We start from the raw sequence: 23,034 nt of genomic DNA on the forward strand, positions 1-23,034 counted from the left end.
GTGCTGAGTGGTGAAGTCCCCTAGTCATGCTGTCAGGCAAAATACCTGTGTAAGCATACATTTTTTCATCCACCGTTTGGCCAGGGTCTGTGCAGTGGGATAATTTAGGAATCAGAGAGACCGAGGGGTTGAGGAGGATTTATTATTATTATTATTATTTAGGTACACTGGCCCAGTCAGATTAATATCCAAAAAGACTGAGCCCCGAACAAAGAGGTTACCTTTTAAGCATTTCGTGGGGTGGAGGGAGATCTGTGCAGGGGGAAGCATATTACAGAAGTGAGAAACAAAGACAGTTATTCAATTGAGACATGCATTACATCATTTCTTACTTTTCAAGGCAAAACATGTTTTACGACTTGAGTTTATCTGCTAGTGACCTTGCAGCTCACAGTTAGAGAAACAGGGTCTTCACAATGCCTGGGAAAGGGAGAGATAAGGCTCACTAGCCACAGACAGAAAAACAGACAGGTAATTTTTAAAGGACTTCACCTCTTTCTCCTCCTCAGGGGGAACTGGGTTTTCTTACCTACAACTGAGTTTTTGCTTACACATTCTTTAATTTCTTTTAATTCCTGTGTCATCTGTGGGTCAGACCTGGCATTAACTGTTTTGTGCAGAGTCTGATTTTATACTATGATTATATTTTCTCTCTTGTAAAACTTCAAGTTTTTCTTTTGGTCTCAAATTCCTTTTTTATTCTGGTGGTGTTTGCTTTTATTACATCCTTAACTTTTTTTTCATATACTTGGTTCAAATAGGCATTCTATTAAATACCTTCCCTCCATTTCCCTCAGATCCCTCTCTCCCAGAGCTGTGCATCCTCTGAACAACTGCTGTCCACAGGCTGCACAGTAATCATTCTGGGCCTTCCTCACTGCTTTTGATTTTTGGGAGCTGCATCTTCCTTGTTATTGTTTTACTCCTTTGATTTGCTAGGCACATCTTCAATTGCTTTCCCACCAAAAACGTTTATTAAAAATAAATTCTGGGCTAGATGTGGTGGCTCATGCCTGTGATCCTAGCACTTTTGGAGGCCAAGGAAGGCAGATTGCTTGAGCTGAGGAGTTTAAGACCAGGCTGGGAAACACGGAGAAACCCTGTTTCTAGAAAAAATACAAAAATTACCTGGGCATGGTGGCACATGCCTGAGGTCCCAGCTACTCAGGAGGCTGAGGTGGGAGGATCACTTGAGCCTGGGGAGGTCAAGGCTGCAGTGAGTTGTGATCACACCACTGCACTCTTGCCTGGGCAACAGAGTGAGACCCTGTCTCAAAAATAAATTAATAAATAGATAAATAAATTCTGTGTTTTGAATTCCCAGAAATATTTTTAAACCATGCTCAATTTAAGTGGAAATTTGTTTCAGTAGAGAATTTATAGTTCAAAATATCTTTTTTTCCTGTTTCTAGAACTTTGAAGGCATTATTCCACTGTCTTCTAGCTTCCAGTGTTGCTGGTGAGAAGTCTGGTGTTAGTCTGATTATTATTTCTTGTGGGTAACATGTTTTTTTCCACTTTAAATTATTCAGGGTTTTCTTATTTTTCTTATTATTTTGAAACTTCATAATGGCGTGTCCAGATGAGGTTCTATTTTATTGTGCTACAGACTTGGTGGGACCTTTAAATTTAGAAATGTATATCTTTTGTCCCTGGTGAATGCTTTCATATAGCTTCTTTGATTATTTTCTTCTGTTTGTTTTTCTGAGCTAACCTTTTAAATCTTACTGGTTATTATGGGATGAATGTGTCCTCTCTGCAACCCCAAATTCATTTGTTGAAGCCCTAACCTCAGTATGTGACTGTATTTGGAGACAGAGCCTTAAAAGAGGTGATTAAGTTAAAATGAGGCCATTAGGGTGAGACCTAATCCAATTTGATTGGTATCTTTATAAGAGGAAATTTGGACACACAAAGAGAGACATCAGGGGCGCACACACACACACACACACGACCAGGAACACACACATACACCCGCACAACCAGAGGCACACACGCACAACCAGGGGCACATGCACACACACACACGGACACAAAGAAAAGCACTTGGTTGGCTCAAAGAAAAACAGTTGTGTGATTATTTAAGCTTCAAGTCAAATGAGCTACTTTGGTTTATGAAATACTTTTTTATTTAAAAGAATTATTGGCAAAGTATAATTATGCCGACTTGGAGACTTAGCAGGCATTTTTCTTAAAAATGAACAAAGTGAGCACTTCAAGGAAAATAACAGTATTATTTTTGCCAATGATAAAATTAAACTGTCAAGTGAAAATTAGAATTTTGGAAAATTGGTAGTCGTCATAATAAACTTGACAGCTTTCCAATAATTAAAGGCTTTTCTGGAGAGGTGAATCATGGTATTAGCAAATGTATTTTTGATATTGTATTATGAAATATGTGAATATTTGGAATATCTTCACAACTGAGTGAACTGGTATTTTCCAAATGATTAATGTGATATTAGAAAATCATGCATAAGCAAAAGGTCATCTAAAGTAGAAGGTAGATTAATGAATTTTAATATAACAGAGTATGAAAAGTTCACTAATATGGTTTCAGATTCCACATTTAAATTAACCTTTAAGAAACTATTTAAAAATTCATATGGGACCAAAAAGAACCTGAATAGCCAAGGCAATCAAAAAGAGCAAAGCTGGAGGCATCACATTACCTGACTTCAAACTATACTACAAGGCTACAGAAACCAAAACAGCATGGTACTGGTACCAAAACAGATACATAGCCCAATGGAACAGAATAGAGAGCTCATAAATATGCCTGACACCTACAACCATCTGATCTTTGACAAAATTGACAAAAGCAATAGGGAAAGCACTCTCTATTCAATAAATGGTGCTGGGATAACTGGCTAGCCATATGCAGAAAACTGAAACTGGATCCCCTCCTTATACCTTATATATAAGTTAACTCAAGATGGATTAAAGACTTAAATGTAAGACCTAAAACCATAAAAGCCCTAGAAGAAAACCTAGGCAACACCATTCAAGACATAGGCATAGGCAAAGTCTTCGTGATTAAAACACCAAAAGCAATGGCAACAAAGGCCAAAATTGACATATAGGATCTAATTAAACTAAACAGCTTCTGCACAGCAAAAGAAACTATCATTAGAGTGAACAGGCAACCTATAGAATGGGAGAAAATTTTTGCAATCTATCCATCTGACAAAGGGCTAATATCCAGAATTTACATAGAACTTAAACAAATTTACAAGAAAAAAACAAACAACCCCATCAAAAAGTGGGTGAAGGATATGAACAGACACTTCTTAAAAGAAGACATTTATGTGGCCAGCTCTCCAACTCTCCAGACACCAACTGAGTGTCCTGCATTCAATTCAATTGTGACACTAACTACCTAGCATTCATGTCAGACTTGGGTGGTGAGTGTCAGACTCCACAGGTTTGACGGCTCAGTCCCGCAAGACTGCCCTCACTTCAGATGCTAGTCATGAGGATTGGTGCCTGGGTTACTTACACTTTTGTCTGACTTGGCTAGAGATTTGGGTTCCCACAACCCCCACCTCAGGTTTGATAATTTGCTAGAATGGCTCATAAAACTCAAGAAAGAACTTGACATATTACCAGTTTATTAACATATAAGGATACACAACTTAGGATTAGCTGAACGGAAGAGATGCATGGGACATGTTGGAGGAAAGGGCACACAGAGCGTCTATGCCCTTTCCAGGCACACCACCCTCCTAGCAGTTTGATGTGTTCACCACCCCTGAAGCTCTCCAAAGCCCTTCATTTAGGGGTTTTTATGAAGATTTCCTCACATAGATATGATTCAATAAATCGTTGGCCATTGGTGATTAACTCAATCTCCAGCCCCTGTCCCCTTTCCAGGGGTTGGAGTGTGGTACTGAAAGTTGAACCCTCTAATTATCCTTGATCTTTCTGGTGATGAGCCCCAATCCTAAAACTCTCTAGGGTCTCCCAGCTACCAGTCATCTCATTAGCATATAAAAGGCACTTATCACTTCAGAGATTCCAAGAGTTTTAGGAGCTGTGTGCCAGGAACTGGGGGAACAAAGACCAAATATTTATTTACTATTTTTTTTTTAAATTGAGACTGAATCTTGTTCTGTTGCCCAGGCTGGAATGCAGTGGCACAATCTTGGCTCATTGCAACCTTTTCCTCCCAGGTTCAAGTGATTCTTCGGCCTCAGCCTCCTGAGTAGCTGAGATTACATGTATGTGCCACCATACCTGGATGATTTTTGTATTTTTAGTAGAATTGGGGTTTCACCATGTTGGCCAGCCTGGTCTTGAACTCCTGACCACAAGTGATCTGCCCACCTCAGTCTCCAAAGTGCTGGGATTACAGGCGTGAACCACCATGCCTAGCCAAATATTTATTTACTATTGTTCCACACACAGCAAATTGAATGTAGAAGCAGATATGAGAATCCACATATTATATATTTAAGCCAGACATTAAAGAGATTTATAAAAATCCAAAATGCTAAACTTTTCAATAATTGTTTTGTTTGGAAATCATGGTTATTTTCTTAAACATGTACTATCTATATTGGCATGTATGGATTTACTTATTTTTAAATGAATTAATAATATCTTTAAAAGTATCAGTTTTAATTTTTAATAGGTCAATATTAAAAATTATTAAATAGATTAAAACCACATAAAGAAGAGCCCTTTGGACTCATCAATACTTTTTGAGTATGAAGGGATCCTGAGACCAAAATGTTGAAAGACTTTTGCTTTCTGGGATGGTTCTTGCACGTAGGGGTTTTTCTGATGGATGCCCTAGGTGGTGACAAGAGATTATCAAGGTCTTCACTGGTATCACCAGAACACTGAGCATCCTACATACTCCAGCTGCTTGCCTTTCCCTCTCTCTGTTTCATCCTTAGACTGGTAAAACTTCTCTCTGCTAAGCCTGGTGTAGTCTTGCTCTTCTCATGCCCAGGACGGGACAGTTTGTAAAACAAAGTTTTTTTCCTTCAAGGGATAAAAACCCTTTGAATAGAATTCAGAGGGGTTCTACCTTCATTCAACTTCTGGATCCTAGGGTTTGTTTTGTAGTGGGTCTTCAGAATGAGTACCAGGAGGTGTCCTGGGGTATGAGGAAAATTTTCTTGCACTACGCTGCCTGATACCAGGAAATAATCCAGTAAAACCATGCTTGAAGTCCTGTGTCTTTTTGTTCATGAGGCCTCCTTACCATTTAGTATCCCTTATTTCCATTAACATTGTTTTTATCAAGCTGAATTGTGATAAGAGCTGGTTCCTGCTCAATTTCTTTATTCTCCACTAGACTGGGAGCTCTGTGGGAATAGAGGTCACATCAGCTTTCCTCCTTGCTGTATCCTCTGTCCCTAGAACAGAACCTGACACATTGATGAGACTTAATACCTCTTTCTTGAATAAATGAATAAGGAAGAATGCCTTTGAACTGCAATTTATAAGGATTCTTTCTTCTAACACCATATTAACCCAGTACTTCCATTAAAAAGCAAATTACAAAGAATAATTCCAATAGTAAAAACTAATAATTTTGAGAAATTGCTAATGCTATGTAGTAAAGGGTTGCTTTTGACATGGAGAAATGCTAAGTAATCGTTTAGACAGAATGCTAACAGCTCTGCCTCTACAAATGGCTTCTTTAAAACCAAGAGGACTTTATTGTAAAATGCTTTGGGCAAATGAACACTTTGATGAAGGTGTGTCCCTTCCACAAATGATGTGAAAGATGACATGCCAGATGAGATCTCAGACCACATGAAAAACATGTGTAGGAAGAGTATCCACATGTGAAAACTCGATTCTCTGTCTATATGCCTCTTTCATTAGGGTTTATTATGGTATTGACAGTTTATTCACAGGCATTTATTAAGCACTGCAGAGGTGTTGCTGGGGGATATAAAACACTGAGCAGGCATGACACCTGTTCTGCAGGAGCTTGCTAGACAGTTGGGGACACAAGTCCTGGGTACAGGGCAGCTCACACACAAACGATTGTATGGGAGTTGGACACATTGACAAGAGCAACATTCTATGGAAAAAATTGAGGGCCAAGTAATTTGGGATCTGGAAAAAGGGAGGCAGAGCTGATATTATTATGGGAAATATTCGTAGAAGAGCTGGATTTAGATACATTCCTTGAAAAAGGTGGAAGCTGCAGAGAAGAAAAATGATGGAATTTGAGGAAACTCTGTTGGGGAAAGGAACAGAAGTATAGAACACTAATATGGAACTGACAAAACATCTGTTTGGGTAGAACATAGGCAGCATGGTAGGAAATAGATATGAGATTACAGAGGTGTGGGCTGTGCAGAGGTGTGGCCTGCATAGTTGGAGAGTCTTGACTACAAACTGAGAAGCTTAGATGGGTTACAACAGGTAACTGGGAGGCACTAAGTGGAAAACTGCCATGTGAAAAATAGAGGTTAAGAAGGATCTTCCTGGCATAGAAAGAAAAAAGAGCAAAGCTTGGGAATACTGGAGTTTGGAGACCAATTTGGAAGTTGTGATCATTTTAGAGCAGTGCTGTCCAATAGAAATATAACGCAGGCCACATGTATAATTGTAGATTTTCTTATAATGAAAGTTGAAATAGTCAAAGAGAAAAAATGAAGTTCATTTAAATAACATATTTGTTATCATATCCCAGTTTTATCCTAGTGTTTAAAAGTAAAAGTTAAACATGTAATCAATATACAAATTATTAATAAAATATTTAACATGATTTCATAGGAAGTCTCTGAATTCCAGTGTGTATTTATACTTACAACACATCTCAACTTGGATTTTAAATTTTTGATGGAAATGCTTGATCTGTGTTTAGGTAAAATTTATAAAATTTACAGTTGAAAAAGCAGATTCACATACTTAGGTTGTATCAAACATACCAGAACATTTCCCAATAACTGAATTGAGTATCAGTTATTAAATTTAAATTAATTAGAGACGAAAATTCAGTTTCTCCATTATACTAGCCATATTTTAAGAGCTCATCTAGCCTCATGTGGCCAGTGGTCACCATACTGAACACTCAGATTTAGAAGCTTGTTTTGGGGTGTTAGCCAGGAATAAGTGCTTAAGTGGAGGAAGTTTCCAATCAGAATTATGCCTATCTTGATGCACTCAAGAGCAGAGAGAGTAAATTCAGTCAGAGAGATAATAAAGACAGTCTGTTTGTGTCTTAAAAGGTTATATCATAAGTGTCCTGAAGACACAGACACAGAGTTCTGCTCACAATGTTTTAATCTTTACCCAGCACAGCACTTGAAATGCTTATAAGATACTAACTAACCTAAGGAAACCATTTCAACTTAACTCTTGAATTCTTTTCAACCTCAGAACACAGTAGTTTGTTCATATGTGTCTGAATTTACAAATCCATGTTTATCGTCTAGTCATTGTCGGCATCTGATTGCAGAGAAGGTATGAAAGTATATTTGATTTCAGAGTTTCTGCCTGACTCTGAAGGGCCCTAAATTAGAGAACGTTGAGCAGAGTTTCAGAAAAGCAGGCCAAACGGAGCTTGAGTTGTATGTTCGCTCCTTTTTGCCTCTTCTAGTCCTTCTTACATTCCTACCCTGTTTCTTCCTCCTTTGTATTATGATTAATTTCTGCAATAAATGCATAAAATTGTCTCACAGCATTATAAAAATCTGAGAACTTCTGATCTTATCCTATTATTTCTGCAGAGAGCCTTGACCACTGCTCTATGAGAGGACAACAGTAAGATCCTGACCCTGCAGAAGGTCCCTCTAACTCCTTTCTCAGTGTATTTGTCAGGGTTCTCATGAGGGACAGAGCTAATGATCTAGACTGTAAGTTCTGAAAAGTTCTAGTTGTCACCTCTCAGCACTTACCAAGGGGATTTGAACATAGCAGGTTTCTACTCTATTCTGATTGATTTAAGATATAGTGTCCCCTCGGAAATGTTAGCAGTTATTTCCATAGCCAGTTTTCTCCTGGAGTCCTAGAATCTCTTCTGCCACTTTGCTGATGGGTCTTTATCCCTTATGTCTTGATTTTTTTTAACGAGTCTCTAACAAGAGGTGTGTAGTTTATATGTTCATAAATCATAATATTGTGGATCAAATAATTCATTAATTTGTTCATGTATTGTCCCTCCCTCCCTCTGACAGTTTTTTAGTATTGGCTTTTTGCTGTGTGCAGAGCTGGGTAGCAGAGAGGCAAAAAGCAGCCCCAGACTTTAGGGAGGTCAGAAATGAGTGTGGATAACAGGCAGAATAAATAACAGCTGTAACACAATGTGGTAGGTGCTATAATAAGGCTCATGTTCCAGGTAATAGAATCATAAATCCAAAATCATAGAGCCATCAGTCATTTATTTTTTTTTATTTTTTATTTATTTTATTTTATTATTATTATACTTTAAGTTTTAGGGTACATGTGCACAATGTGCAGGTTAGTTACATATGTATACATACATGTGCCATGCTGGTGTGCTGCACCCGTTAACTCATCATTTAGTATTAGGTATATCTCCTAATGCTATCCCTCCCCCCTTCCCCCACCCCACAACAGTCCCCAGAGTGTGATGTTCCCCTTCCTGTGTCCATGTGTTCTCATTGTTCAATTCCCAACTATGAGTGAGAACATGCGGTGTTTGGTTTTTTGTCCTTGCGATAGTTTGCTGAGAATGATGGTTTCCAGCTTCATCCACGTCCCTACAAAGGACATGAACTCATCCTTTTCTATGGCTGCACAGTATTCCATGGTGTATATGTGCCACATTTTCTTAATCCAGTCTATCATTGTTGGACATTTGGGTTGGTTCCAAGTCTTTGCTATTGTGAATAGTGCCGCAATAAACATACGTGTGCATGTGTCTTTATAGCAGCATGATTTATAGTCCTTTGGGTATATACCCAGTAATGGGATGGCTGGGTCAAATGGTATTTCTAGTTCTAGATCCCTGAGGAATTGCCACACTGTCTTCCACAATGGTTGAACTAGTTTACAGTCCCACCAACAGTGTAAAAGTGTTCCTATGTCTCCACATCCTCTCCAGCACCTGTTGTTTCCTGACTTTTTAATGATTGCCATTCTAACTGGTGTGAGATGGAATCTCATTGTGGTTTTGATTTGCATTTCTCTGATGGCCAGTGATGGTGAGCACTTTTTCATGTGTTTTTTGGCTGCATAAATGTCTTCTTTTGAGAAGTGTCTGTTCATGTCCTTCGCCCACTTTTTGATGGGGTTGTTTGTTTTTTTCTTGTAAATTTGTTTGAGTTCATTGTGGATTCTGGATATTAGCCCTTTGTCAGATGAGTAGGTTGTGAAAATTTTCTCCCATTTTGTAGGTTGCCTGTTCACTCTGATGGTAGTTTCTTTTGCTGTGCAGAAGCTCTTTAGTTTAATCAGATCCCATTTGTCAATTTTGGCTTTTGTTGCCATTGCTTTTGGTGTTTTAGACATGAAGTCCTTGCCCATGCCTATGTCCTGAATGGTAATGCCTAGGTTTTCTTCTAGGGTTTTTATGGTTTTAGGTCTAACGTTTAAATCTTTAATCCATCCTGAATTAATTTTTGTATAAGGTGTAAGGAAGGGATCCAGTTTCAGCTTTCTACATATGGCTAGCCAGTTTTCCCAGCACCATTTATTAAATAAGGAATCCTTTCCCAATTGCTTGTTTTTCTCAGGTTTGTCAAAGATCAGATAGTTGTAGATATGCAACATTATTTCTGAGGGCTCTGTTCTGTTCCATTGATCTATATCTCTGTTTTGGTACCAGTACCATGCTGTTTTGGTTACTGTAGCCTTGTAGTATAGTTTGAAATCAGGTAGTGTGATGCCTCCAACTTTGTTCTTTTGGCTTAGGATTGACTTGGAGATGCAGGCTCTTTTTTGGTTCCATATGAACTTTACAGTAGGTTTTTCCAATTCTGTGAAGAAAGTCATTGGTAGCTTGATGGGGATGGCATTGAATCTATAAATTGCCTTGGGCAGTATGGCCATTTTCACAATATTGATTCTTCCTACCGATGAGCATGGAATGTTCTTGCATTTCTTTGTATCCTCTTTTATTTCATTGAGCAGTGGTTTGTAGTTCTCCTTGAAGAGGTCCTTCACAGCCCTTGTAAGTTGGATTCCTAAGTATTTTATTGTCTTTGAAGCAATTGTGAATGGGAGTTCACTCATGATTTGGCTCTCTGTCTATTATTGGTGTATAAGAATGCTTGTGATTTTTGTACATTGATTTTGTATCCTGAGACTTTGCTGAAGTTGCTTATCAGCTTAAGGAGATTTTGGGCTGAGACAATGCGGTTTTCTAGATATACAATCATGTCATCTGCAAACAGGGACAATTTGACTTCCTCTTTTCCTAATTGAATACCCTTTATTTCCTTCTCCTGCCTGATTGCCCTGGCCAGAACTTCCAACACTGTGTTGAATAGGAGTGGTGAGAGAGGGCATCCCTGTCTTATGCCAGTTTTCAAAGGGAATGCTTCCAGTTTTTGCCCATTCAGTATGATATTGGCTGTGGGTTTGTCATAGATAGCTGTTATTATTTTGAGATATGTCCCATCAATACCTCATTTATTGAGAGTTTTTAGCATGAAGTGTTGTTGAATTTTGTCAAAGGCTTCCTTTTCTGCATCTATTGAGATAATCATGTGGTTTTTGTCTTTGGTTCTGTTTATATGCTGGATTACATTTATTGATTTGTGTGTATTGAACCAGCCTTGCATCCCAGGGATGAAACCCACTTGATCATGGTGGATAAGCTGTTTGGTGTGCTGCTGGATTCAGTTTGCCAGTATTTTATTGAGGATTTTTGCATCAATGTTCATCAAGGATATTGGTCTAAAATTCTCTTTTTTTGTTGTGTCTCTGCCCAGCTTTGTTACCAGGATGATACTGGCCTCATAAAATGAGTTAGGGAGGATTCTCTCTTTTTCTATTGACTGGAATAGTTTCAGAAGGAATGGTACCAGTTCCTCCTTGTACCTCTGGTAGAATTCGGCTGTGAATCCATCTGGTTCTGGACTCTTTTTGGTTGGTAAGCTATTGATTATTGTCACAATTTCAGAGCCTATTATTGGTCTATTCAGAGATTCAACTTCTTCCTGGTTTAGTCTTGGGAGGGTGTATGTGTCGAGGAATTTATCCATTTCTTCTAGATTTTCTAGTTGATTTGCGTAGAGGTGTTTGTAGTATTCTCTGATGGTAGTTTGTATTTCTGTGGGATCAGTGGTGATATCCCCTTTTTCATTTTTTATTGCGTCTATTTGATTCTTCTCTCTTTTCTTCTTTATTAGTCTTGTTAGAGGTCTATCAATTTTGTTGATCCTTTCAAAAAACCAGGTCCTGGATTCATTAATTTTTTGAAGGGTTTTTTGTGTCTCTGTTTCCTTCAGTTCTGCTCTGATTTTAGTTATTTCTTGCCTTCTGCTAGCTTTTGAATGTGTTTGCTCTTGCTTTTCTAGTTCTTTTAATTGTGATGTTAGGGTGTCAATTTTGGATCTTTCCTGCTTTCTCTTGTGGGCATTTAGTGCTATAAATTTCCCTCTACACACCGCTTTGAATGCATCCCAGAGATTCTGGTATGTTGTGTCTTTATTCTCATTGGCTTCAAAGAACATCTTTATTTCTGCCTTCATTTCGTTATGTACCCAGTAGTCATTCAAGGGCAGGTTGTTCAGTTTCCATGTAGTTGAGCGGTTTTGAGTGAGTTTCTTAATCCTGAGTTCTAGTTTGATTGCACTGTGGTCTGAGAGACAGTTTGTTATAATTTCTGTTCTTTTGCATTTGCTGAGGAGAGCTTTACTTCCAACTATGTGATCAATTTTGGAATAGTTGTGGTGTGTTGCTGAAAAGAATGTATATTCTGTAGATTTGGGGTGGAGAGTTCTGTAGATATCTGTTAGGTCCGCTTGGTGCAGAGCTGAGTTCAATTCCTGGGTATCCTTGTTAACTTTCTGTCTCGTTGATCCATCTAATGTTGACAGTGGGGTGTTAAAATCTCTCATTATTGTTGCATGGGAGTCTGAGTTTCTTTGTAGGTCACTCAGGACTTGCTTTATGAATCTGGGTGCTCCTGTATTGGGTGCATATATATTTAGGATAGTTAGCTCTTCTTGTTGAATTGATCCCTTTATCATTATGTAATGGCCTTCTTTGACTCTTTTGATCTTTGTTGGTTTAAAGTCTGTTTTATCAGAGACTATGAATGCAACCCCTGCCTTTTTTGGTTTTCCATTTGCTTGGTAGATCTTCCTCCATCCTTTTATTTTGAGCCTATGTGTGTCTCTGCACGTGAGATGGGTTTCCTGAATACAGCACACTGATGAGTCTTGTCTCTTTATCCAATTTGCCAGTCTGTGTCTTTTAATTGGAACATTTAGTCCATTTACATTTAAAGTTAATATTGTTATGTGTGAATTTTATCCTGTCATTATGATGTTAGCTGGTTATTTTGCTCATTAGTTGATGCAGTTTCTTCCTAGCCTCAATGGTCTTTACAATTTGGCATGTTTTTGCAGTGGCTGGTACTGGTCGTTCCTTTCCATGTTTAGTGCTTCCTTAAGGAGCTCTTTTAGGGCAGGCCTGGTCATGACAAAATCTCTCAGCATTTGCTTGTCTGTAAAGTATTTTATTTCTCCTTCACTTATGAGCTTAGTTTGGCTGGATATGAAATTTTGGGTTGAAAATTCTTTTTTTTAAGAATGTTGAATATTGGCCCCCACTCTCTTCTGGCTTGTAGAGTTTCTGCCGAGAGATCAGCTGTTAGTCTGATGGGCTTCCCTTTGTGGGTAACCCGACCTTTCTCTCTGGCTGCCCTTAACATTTTTTCCTTCATTTCAACTTTGGTGAATCTGACAATTATGTGTCTTGGAGTTGCTCTTCTCGAGGAGTATCTTTGTGGAGTTCTCTGTATTTCCTGAATCTGAATGTTGGCCTGCCTTGCTAGATTGGGGAAGTTCTCCTGGATAATATCCTGCAGAGTGTTTTCCAACTGGTTCCATTCTCCCCGTCACTTTCAGGTACACCAATCAGACGTAGATTTGGTCTTTTCACATAGTCCCATATTTCTTGGAGGCTTTGTTCATTTCTTTTTATTCTTTTTTCTCTAAACTTCCCTTCTCACTACATTTCATTCATTTCATCTTCCATCACTGGTACCCTTTCTTCCAGTTGATTGCATCAGCTCCTGAGTCTTCTGCATTCTTCACCTAGTTCTGGAGCCTTGGCTTTCAGCTCCATCAACTCCCTTAAGCACTTCTCTGTATTGGTTATTCTAGTTATACATTTGTCTAAATTTTTTTCAAAGTTTTTAACTTATTTGCCTTTGGTTTGTATTTCCTCCTGTAGCTCGGTGTAGTTTGATCATCTGAAGCCTTCTTCTCTCAACTCATCAAAGTCATTCTCCATCCAGCTTTGTTTCATTGCTGGTGAGGAACTGCGTTCCTTTGGAGGAGGAGAGGCGCTCTGCTTTTTAGAGTTTCCAGTTTTTCTGCTCTGTTTTTTCCCCATCTTTGTGGTTTTATCTACTTTTGGTCTTTGATGATGGTGATGTACAGATGGGTTTTTGGTGTGGATGTCCTTTCTGTTTATTGGTTTTCCTTCTAACAGACAGGACCCTCAGCTGCAGGTCTGTTGGAGTTTGCTAGAGGTCCACTCCAGACCCTGTTTGCCTGGGTATCAGCAGTGGTGGCTGCAGAACAGTGGATTTTCATGAACCGCGAATGCTGCTGTCTGATCGTTCCTCTGGAAGTTTTGTCTCAGAGGAGTACCTGGCCGTGTGAGGTGTCAGTCTGCCCCTACTGGGGAGTGCCTCTGAGTTAGGCTGCTTGGGGGTCAGGGGTCAGGGACCCACTTGAGGAGGCAGTCTGCCCGTTCTCAGATCTCCAGCTGTGTGCTGGGAGAACCACTGCTCTCTTCAAAGCTGTCAGACAGGGACATTTAAGTCTGCAGAGGTTACTGCTGTCTGTTTGTTTGTCTGTGCCCTGCCCCCAGAGGTGGAGCCTACAGAGGCAGGCAGGCCTCCTTGAGCTGTGGTGGGCTCCACCCAGTTCGAGTTTCCTGCCTTCTTTGTTTACCTAGGCAAGCCTGGGCAATGGCGGGTGCCCCTCCCCCAGCCTTGCTGCCGCCTTGCAGTTTGATCTCAGACTGCTGTGCTAGCAATCAGTGAGACTCTGTGGGTGTAGGATCCTGCGAGCCAGGTGTTGGATATAATCTCCTGGTGTGCCGTTTTTTAAGCCCGTCGGAAAAGCACAGTATTAGGGTGGGAGTGACTGGATTTACCAGGTGCCATCTGTCACCCCTTTCTTTGACTAGGAAAGGGAACTCCCTGACCCCTTGTGCTTCCCGTGTGAGGCAATGCCTCACCCTGCTTCGGCTCGCACATGATGCGCTGCACCCACTGTCCTGCGCTCACTGTCTGGCACTCCCTAGTGAGATGAACCTGGTACCTCAGATGGAAATGCAGAAATCACCCGTCTTCTGCGTCGCTCACGCTGGGAGCTGTAGACCGGAGCTGTTCCTATTCGGCCATCCATCAGTCATTTATTTAACAAGTATTAATATTTAGTAGGTACCTGTTGAATGCTAGGCACTATGCTGGGTGTTGGGAATATGATGGTGGGGCAAGACAGATCTTAAAGAGCTTTCAAGCCTAGCTTATATGTCTTGTAAATTATTTAGGAGGAATTTTTGAGGCTATCTGTTGCAATTTTCTTATCTGATGAAAAAATTCTTGCTACAATTCCCTTGGCAAGTGCCATTTACATTAATGTGGTCTGTGACCAGTGATATGAAACTCATGGATTAATTTATGTCTAATGTTGAACATTTGTAAATGTTGGTTATTCTGCTGTATTTTGAGTGAAACTGAAGTAAAAATTATGTATTTCAGGGCTGAAAAGTGCCTGCTAGAGAACTTCAACTCATTTTTTTTCATGTGACCAAAAGATGCATTAACATTCAGTAAAATATAAGCTTCAGGAGGATGAGATTTTGTCTTTTGTTCATGACTTTACTCACAATATCTACCCTAGACTAGAGTTAGGCACATATTTTAGGATTAGTTTCTGAAATGAACATAGGAAGTTTTTTTTTTTTTTTTTTTTTTTTTTTAAATAGAGACAGGGTCTCATTGTGTTGCTTAGGCTGCCTCTGACTCCTGGGCTAAAGAAATCCTCCTACCCCCACCTCCCAAAATGCTGGGATTACAGGTGTAAGCTACTGCACCTGGTTGAAGGCTTTTAAAAAAAAATCTAAGCAAATCAGCAGAGAGCCAGACATAGTAGTTTATTATTTCTATTAATAAATAATGAAGTACATGCATGTGTGTGTGAATGAGTGAATAATAATAATCATCATATATTGTGTATAGTGTATGCATTAGGTTCTTTATGTAATTTATCTTATTTTCTTCTCACAGTTATATGGGAGTATTTGTTAAGCCCCATTCTACTGGTGGGTTGACTGCTATTTAAATAACTTGCGGAGGCTAACATATTTGTCAAGTATTAAAGCTTAGGCTAAAGCATTCTTTGCACCTTCTTGTGGCCAGTTGTTATTTTTGCCTGTATGCTGGAGATTTTAGGGTGTATGGGCATTCCACAGGTTTGCTTCCATTGGCACAGGAAGGTAAGTGGACAAGCACAGACAAAGTTACACTGAGGAAATAGCCAAGCAAAAGTTGAACAATCTTTGTGGCACATTGAGCCAGGGGTCAATCCAGGGGGCCAATTGTAAGCATGCCGCATATATTATTATAATAAGAATAGTAACACTGCTGTGGTAACAGGCTGGAGAGACGAATTCTTTGTTCACTTTACCATACTTTATCTTCTCCTTACCCTTTTACGTATTATAGAGAACTACATTTCCCCAAATATCTTGTTGACTGGCTTCTGGGTGGTGAGCCCAGTAGGATGCATTGGCCAAGATACTTCTGCCTCTCCTGATTAGCTTTGGGTGGCACTTCTGGCAGTGGATGTCTCCTCTGGGCCCCAACTTCTGCAAGATTGCCTCTCACTTTGTGATCCGAACTCTGACTGGCAGCTCCCACTATGGTTTAGCTCCAGCCAGACCATGCTAGTGTTTTAGTTCTGACAACACCACCTTCTCCTGTTGTCTATCAGGGTGTAGGGAGGGAACAGTATTCTGTTGCTAATCACAGGGCTACCTCAACCATCTCATGGTTGGTTTCGAAGCTCTTTCATCTTTCGTATAACCAATTGCTTGTATTAAATCCCTCTGTTGAAAGACTTCACTTAGAGTTGCTTCTCTTTCCTGGTTAGATTGACCTGACTAATATAAATTAAGTACACAAGTTTCAAGGGCTTAGTACAATACAGGTTTGTTTTTTGTGTTCATTGGGTAGCCTTCTACATGATTCAGGGCCCATGATCCTTGTCATCGTGACTCTGCTTTTCTTTATGGCCTTGGAACTCTCTCTTTTGCTCTGATAACAGAGGAGAGAGTGTAACAATCTCACTAGGGAGGGTTTTATAGGCCAATCCTGGAAATGGTGATAATGATTCTGTTCAGATTCTGTTGGCCAGAACTTTGAGGGAGGCTGATACGTGTCATCTTGCTGTGGGTCCAGGAGGAGGAGACAGGTGTCAGGGACAGTGAGTTTTTATTTACTGCATTGGGAGGCTGAGAAGACTGTCTCAGTATCTGGTTGAGTTGGTCTGTGGATGTGTAGATTGCTCTCTACTCCTTATCCCTCCTTTTTGCCTTTCTCATCTTGCTTTGTTCATACGTAGCACAGTTGAAATACACTTATTGAAATCTAGTACAGAATGATGCCTACTCTCTGGGGGTGGGGATAAGTGTATATGGGTATGTCCTAAACCAATAAGTCAGACCAAAACATGTCTCCCAAGGTCTAAGAAATTGGTACTTGATTAATAATATCTAGAATATCCTTTCATATACTCCACCAACGAGTGTAAGAAATACTCCTCCATACATTGGTGTGGTGTATGCTTTGCTACTCAGAGTGAATTCCATCAATCAGCAACATCTGGGAGCTTGCTAGAAAGGCAGAATTTCAGGCTCCAGTTCAGCTTCCCTGAATCAGAACCTGCAATTTAACAAGATCCCTGTGTGATTTGCATGCATGTTAAAGTTTAAAAAGCATTAGTGTAATTCATAAAGTTAAGGCTTTGCTCAGCTAGTGTCACAAGCTTTACATGAGACACACTCTGCTATTTCCTGGTTTAGGAAAATTTTGTGTGAGTTCCCATGGTATAAGCTCATCCTGCTCTCTCTCTCTCTTTCTCTCTCTCTCTCTCTCTCTCTCTCTGAGACAGGATCTTGCTCTGTCACTCAGGCTGGAGTACAGTGGCACGATCATGGCTCACTGCAGCCTTGACCTCCCAGGCTCAAGTGATCCTCCCACCTCAGCCTCCCAAGTAGCAGTTGGGATGACTAATTTTTAATTTTTTTTGTAGAGAATAGTCTCACCATTTTCTTAGGCTGGTCTCAAACCGTTGGGCTCAAGCGATTTTCACGCCTCAGCCTCCCCAAAGTGCTGGTGTTACAGGCATGAGCCACTGTGCCTGCCTGCTTTATCTCTTTAACAAGCTAAGAAATTGGACAACTGGAACATGCTTTTGGTATTTGTAATAACAGAAAGATGCAAGAACGAAAAAGAAAAGGAGACAGAGAGACAAAAGAAAAAGAAAGAAAGAAGAGAAGGAAGCAGGCAGGCTGGCCAAGTTCATCTAGCCAGAGTGGGACCTGGGCCAGAAATTCCCAAACTGTTCAGAAATGGAACTCACTGGGCAGTTGCCCTGCTCTGAGGCCAACCCTTTGCATAAAGCTAGTGCAGCTCTGGGCTCTATGCTTAAGTAACTTCAAATGGCGTATCTCTTGCTGCCAGATTTGGGCTGTGGGCAATGGGCCAATTCTTGCCCATCTCTGAAACTGTCAAAAATTCTGATTTTAATTTCTTCCTGCCTTCTATCCCTGCATGCAAAGTTCTATTTATCTTTAAACTCAACCTAAAAGCCAACTCTCTTGTGAGTTCCTGAATCCAAAGCTCACCCCAGGCCTTCAGTACCCTTCTAAGCTGACTTTCCAGGGCATGAACTTCTGATCAGTCTTGCACTGCTAGTCTCCTCTGCTCCTTCTTATAATCCAGGCTGGCCTCTCATTCTCTCCCTTCTTTGCAGGGAGAAAGGTACCAGCCAGAATTCACCAGATGAATACATCACTGTTATGTGCTATGTAGACAGCATAAAAGAGGGTTGGAATAAGAACACAGGTGTTTTTTTAGAGGCTTTTTGGAATGCTTAATAAAGTCCAGTAAGTACTTCAAGGAAGGCTTCTGTACAAGTAGAGAGAAACAGTGGGCAATGAAGCAAATAATTCCATTCTTGTGCTGCTAGGCAGCCATATTCTCTGCCTGTGTGCAGTACTTTGTTATATGCAAGATTAATTTGGCAAAGATAGGATTCTTTCCTAGCCTGGGTCTCCTGCAGGTGGCATGGGGCAATAATACATTTTTAACCTATGGCTGTGTACGTGAAAGATAAGGAAGAGCTCTAAAAAGTGTAGCTGTCAATTCAGGGGATGGGGTTGGGGGTAAGGCAGCTGTGTGTGTGTGTGTGTGTGTGTGTATGTGTGTATGCACGTGTGCATTATATTTCAAGAAAGATTCCTTTGTGTTTCTAATTCATTTACCTGCTGATAATGGCCTTAAAATATAATAAAATCAGTTTCTTTCATTCATTCATTAAAACATTCATTTACACAGCAAATGTGTTATGATGACCTGCACACATAGAGATTAATAAAACAGTTCCTATCCTGCTTATGGACCTCACAGTCCTGCTTGCTTCAGCCTTACTCATTTATGAATTTGTCCAATTCTTGCCTGTCCTGCCTCCATGCCACTCCTACCCTGTGAGGACTCTGCAGCCCCCTTTTCCCCTTACATTAATAGACTTTATTTTTTGGAGAAGTTTTAGGTTCACAGAAAAATTGAGCAGAAAGAATAGAGAGTTCCCATATTCTCCTTCACTCTCTACTCAGCTTCGCCTATCATTAACATCGTGCATTAGTGATGGCACATTTGTTGCAAGTGATGAGTCAATATTGATGCATTATTATTACTTAAAGTCCATAGTTTACATTTGCATTCTTTGTGTTGTACATTCTGAGGATTTTGACAAATATATAATGTATTCACCATTATAGTAGCATATAGAACTTCTCACTGCCCTAAAAATCGGTCTGCAGCCCCTTTGTTGTCTTGCTCTGTCTCCATGCCTCCCCTGCCCATGCAATAATAAAGGAAGGTTACACTCACTTGGATTGAAATCAAAGTCTAGCATATATTTAGGTTACCTTGCCCCACCCCAGGACCTTGGCTGACTTGTTACCCAGACACCACTAAATCTTCACCAAACTTGACAGGAAATCTACCCTGCCTCTCCAGTAGAAAGACCCAAAAAGAGATGAGAAGCTATGTCTCTAGGTTCAGAAAGTTACAAAGAATTCAACTCACTAACAGGGCAATTTAATTTCCTGCTGAGCTGCCCCAGGGAATTCAGGATTTTAGAAATGGCCTTTCTTTAATCTTCATGACTCATTCCTCTTGAACAAACCTAAGTTCTTTAATGGAGCGTTTTGTGTACACAATTTTAGTGGTGCTACAATATGTCTAATGAAGTGATAATTTGTGGATGTACAAGGTATATGAGGCAACAGCAGGGGCCAGTTTGGCAAGCACCAAAGCCAAGCCAGACGTTGACCTGATTTAGAAGCTGCACATTTCCCAGGCCTTGCTCAGCTAACTGCTGCACGCTGGGCACTGGGAAACCTGTGGTTGGTTGGGAAGAGCCCTAATGATACATTTTATTTTCTTTTTAAAAAAATCTCTAAAATCATTGTTCCAGGAAGGTCATAGTAATCATTCCAGCTTGCCAAATTGTATCTGAATTTGCTGACAACAGGTACTTCTGTGGTTAGGAGTGGTGAAGCCCTTCTGTAGAAAGGGCATTGGTCTTTGGAAGAAAATGATAAAGCAAGATTCCCCATGGTCTGCAGGGCCACCCCTGGTAACTGTCAAGGAGGCCAAGACTGTCCTTGGTTCTCATCCAAGAGCTCCTCTGATGATGTTCTGTCCCCATTCCAGATTCCAGTGAGCCACCATCTGATCCCTTCTCCGTGCCTCCCCTACATGCCCCTGGCAGTAGGTACTCCCCCCATCATGGAGCTTATTGTACTGATTGCAACTGTCTCCTCACTTGTTCATCATCCCCACTGCACTGTAAGTTCCTTACTTACTCACTGAGTTCTTTTCAGTCCCTACGTCAAGACCAGGCAAAGTATACAGATTAGTTGAATAAATGAATGGACTGAATGGATGTGGTTGCTCTTTATCTCCATCAATGGCACCCCTTGTGAAACAGAAGTCTGAATGCTATTCTTACTTCTTCCCTCTTCTGCATGTGCTCATTCTAGTCACCAAGTCCTATCTATTCTAATCCTAAAACGTGTGTGGAATCCTCATTTTTTTTTTTTTGTCACTTCCTATGTTGAGACTCTGGGCATCTCTTGTCAGGGTTGTCAAATAAAATACAAGATGCCTAGTTACATGTTAACTTCAGAAAAACAAATGATTTTTTAGTATATGTCCCAAATATTGTATGGGATATTCTTATGCTAAAAATTATTTGTTGCTTATTTGAATTTCAAATGTAATTGAATAGTTTTGTATTAAATTTTTTCATTGTGATAAAATAATCATAAAATAAAAACTGACCATTTTAACCATCTTTAAGTGTACAATTCAGAATTCAGAGGCATTAAATATACTCACAATGTTGTACAACAATCACCACTATCCTTTTCCAGAACTTTTTTTTAATCATCCCAAATAGAAATCCTGTGCTCTTTAAAAATAATTCCTCACTCTCCCCTATCTGTATCCTCTAGTAACAGCTATTATATTTTCTGTCTCTATGAATATGTCTATTCTGATACCAATAAGGTATTCTTAATAGGAATCTTTGATGTCATTTAATTTGGCAAAAAGAAATCTCTTCTCAAGGGAACTTTAGTAATATTTTAATATTATTTTCCATGGATTTTATTTTCACAAACACAAAATTATAGAAATTTGCCAGCAAATAACTTTCATCACAGGAAATAACTTTCATTATATGAGAATATTGGCCTGGGAATATCAAAATCTATGCATGGCCACTATAAGAAAACTGTAAAATTAATTATATGTAAAATGACATTATATGAAATAAAATAAGCCAGCCACAGAAGGGCAAATACTACATGAGCCCACTTACATGAGGTATCAAAATAGTCAGACTCATAGACACAGAGCAGAATGATGGTTGCCAGGGGCTGGGGGCAGGGGAAAATGGGAAGTTGCTGTTCAGCAGGCATAAGGTTTCAAACAGACAAGATTATTGAATAAGTTCTGGAGATCTGCTCTACAACATTATGCCTGTGGTTAATAGTACTGCATTTTGTGCTTACAAACTTAAGAGAGTAGATCTCATGTTGTGTTATTATCACAATTTTTAAAAATGACCAAGAGGATTTTAGAAAGAATATATTCCTCCTCTGAGTAGACTATGGCTAGATGAGAGGCATGTAGGTAGAACTGTAGACAGTAACATAAAAATTGTATAAAGTGGGAAAAAAGACAAAAGAGAGCTCCTCCCATCACTCCCACCCCATTTTGTGGATGGGAGAATAAGGAAAAGGGACTCCTGTTGTGCTGGGTTGGTCAAATGTTTAAGCAGAGGCCAAATGGCCATCTATCAGAGATACTGGAATAGGTTTACTGCACAGGGTAAAATGATGAAAAGGTCCTATCAGCCTGGATGTATCCTGGCAGAGGGTTTGCATGCAGAGACTTTAATTAAAGGACTACTTACAATGGCATGGCAAGATAAGGAACAAACTAGAGAAGTTGAGGCACCAAAGACTAGCAACGTGAGAAGCAATTACCTCTGTCAGAGCCAAAGAGATGGTAGAAAAAAATAATTACTGGAGCCCAGGAAGAGCTGGGACTGAGTATGAAGAGTGGAGAATGAATTTGTTGTGGGCAAGCAGAGAATAACAGCCTCAACTTCTAGGAGTCTAACTCTTACGTTTTAAGGACTCCACATTCCAAGGCAAATAATTTATCCTTAACTTTCAAGCTTAAAATGGGGCCAGGAATATTTTGTGAACCATATTAGAGTGTGACAAAAGTATAACCATAGATTTAGCATTATTTTGTGGGTTAACCTCATTCCTGTCTGTAAGCATATGACAAAGTCACAATTTCAAGTCTCAGAAGGAATGGAGGCTCTAGAACCACAAATGTCAGCCATGTATGTAAAAGTTTAGTAGTCACATTAAAAAAGTAAAAAGAAACAAAGTTAATTTTACTAGTATGTGTTCTTTAACATAATATAGCTAAAATATTATCATTTCAGTATGTAACCAATGTAAAATTATCAAGATTTTTAAAAAACATTTTTATTATTTAAAAAAATTTTCAGCACATCAGGGTTGCAAAGTAGATATTTTACATTCTTTTTTCATACTGAGCCTTTACATTTTATACTTACAGCACATCTCAGTTCAGACTAGGTACATTTCCAGTGCTCTAAACTACATGTGGCCAGTGGCTACCATACTGGACAGAGAAGCTCTAGATCCTGCCTTCTCTAGATTCCACAGAGAAGCTATGAGCAGGATTCTAGGAAGTTAGAGCTCAGATCTCAGACATTTCCTAGTGATTCTATTGGTTTGTTTTAATAAACTTTTTACTGACGTATAACATGCATTCAGAGAACAGCACAAACCATGAGTGTGCAACTTGAATTTTCACAAACACATCTGTGTAATCAGCTCTAAGAAGAAGAAACAGAAAATTACCCACAGCCCAGAAGAGCCCCTCATGTTCATTACTGGTCACTTCTCAGGTCACTTCTCACCCACTTCCACCAGGATAAGCACCACTCTGACTTCCGACACTATGTATTTGTTTAGACTGTTTTTTTATTCATGTGTAATGGAAACTGA

Source organism: Pongo abelii, chromosome 9, assembly GCF_028885655.2.
Source record: "Pongo abelii isolate AG06213 chromosome 9, NHGRI_mPonAbe1-v2.0_pri, whole genome shotgun sequence".
In the NCBI taxonomy this organism is placed as follows: Eukaryota; Metazoa; Chordata; class Mammalia; order Primates; family Hominidae; genus Pongo; species Pongo abelii.